This window comes from Gracilinanus agilis, chromosome 5 (assembly GCF_016433145.1).
Source record: "Gracilinanus agilis isolate LMUSP501 chromosome 5, AgileGrace, whole genome shotgun sequence".
In the NCBI taxonomy this organism is placed as follows: Eukaryota; Metazoa; Chordata; class Mammalia; order Didelphimorphia; family Didelphidae; genus Gracilinanus; species Gracilinanus agilis.
The window spans coordinates 260,504,028-260,505,950 of NC_058134.1; positions in this window are offsets into that span (position 1 = coordinate 260,504,028).

Sequence of the window (1,923 nt, forward strand, 5' to 3'; positions counted from 1 at the left end):
TGTTTCCACTCCTGCAGCTCTGCTTGCAGAGCACAAACAGATCCAGAGTATGAGGATAAACCTGACAGGGCACAGGGCTAACAATGGCAAGCCAGAGACAAGAACCCCAAAAGAGAAAGATCATCAGGAAGAAATCTGTAACACTCGACAACTTTTACACAGATAAAATCCAGACAACAGAGCAAACAGCAGAGGAGAACAAATAAGCAATCACATCTAAACCTTCCCAAAATAATGAAAACTGGCCACAAGCTATTGAAGAGTTCAAATCTGAGATCATGAGAAAGATGGAAGAGATTTGGCGAGAAAAGTGGTAAATAGCTCAAAAGGAAATTAACAGGTTAGAAGACAGAAACTCCCTTTTGGAGGAAGATGCCTCAAAATCAAACGAAATGGTAAGCAAATTGGAAACCAAAATCTGGCAAGAAAATAGCAGTTTAAAAGGCAGAATTTCACAATTGGAAAGTGAGGCAAGTAAACTGAAGACCAGAAATGACCAGATTGAAAAGGAAAACCAAAAGATTATAGCTGAAAAACCAGTCCCTAAAGGCTAGAATTGAGCAATTAGAAGCTAATGATCTCTCAAGACAGCAAGAACAAAAAAAACAAAGTCAAAAGACTGATAAAATAGAAAGAAACATGAAATATCTCAATGAGAAAGTGACAGACCAAGAAAACAGGTCTAGAAGAGACAATCTGAAAATCATTGTTTTTCCTGAAAAAGCAAAAATTAATAGAAATTTGAACTCCATACTAAAAGAAATTATTCAGGAAAACTGCCCTGAAGTTCTACAACAAGAGGGCAATATAGACATTGAAAGGATCCATAGATCATCCTCTACACTATACTCTGGAAAGACAACCCCCAGGAATATAATAGCCAAAATCAAGAGCTTCCAAGTAAAAGAAAAATTTTACAAGAAGCCAGAAAGAGACAATTCAGATATCAAGGAGCACCAATCAGGATCACACAGGATCTGGCAGCCTCCACACTACAAGACCATAAGGCTTGGAATATGATATTCAGAAAGGCAAGAGAACTGGGTTTACAACCAAGGATCACCTACCCATCAAAACCAACTATATACTTCCAGGGGTAAGATAACAACAAGATAAAAGATTTCCAAGTATTTGCACAGAAAAGACCAGGACTAAATGGAAAGTTCGATATCCAACCACAAAAATCAAGAGAAACATGAAAAGGTAAATAAGAAACAGAGGGGAAAGAAAGAAAACTCATATTTTTTAAATTTGCCTCTTTAAGGGCTTCAGTATGATCTAATTATTTGTATTCCTAGGTGGAGAAATGTTATGTATAATTCTCTTTAAGGAACTTTATTCACTATTATAGTATTCACTCTTATAGTAATTAGAAGAATTATTCATAAGGAGAGGTTGGAATAATAAATGGTCTAAGATGAAAGGGAGTGGGAAAGAGGGGGGGGTGTGAATAGTAGAGGACACCAAGAAAAACTTGAATGAATAAGAAAAATAGGATATTCTATTACACACAGAGAGGGCATGGGAAGAGGAGGTGATGAATACTATTATAAGAAGGAGAGGAAGAGATCATTAAGAGATAATATTTAAACCTTACTCTCAGTGTAATTAACCCTGAGAGGGAAGAGGAGCTTTATCCATTGGGATATAAAACTCTATCTACCCATACTGAGAAAGTCAGAAGGGATAAACCAAGGGGAGCAGGGGAGTGGGGAGGTCAAAAAAGGGAGGGGAGAAGAAGGGGGAGGGAATTCATTAGGCCTTAAAAATAAAAATAGGGGAATAATAAGGGAGGAGGTAGAAAGGGAAATAAATCAAGGGAGGGGACAAGGGTTACTGGCATAAAGCAAACCACTGGTTTAAAAGGAAATAGTATAAGAAGAAGGGGTAGAAGTAGGAGAGGATACCAAAATGTTGGGGAAT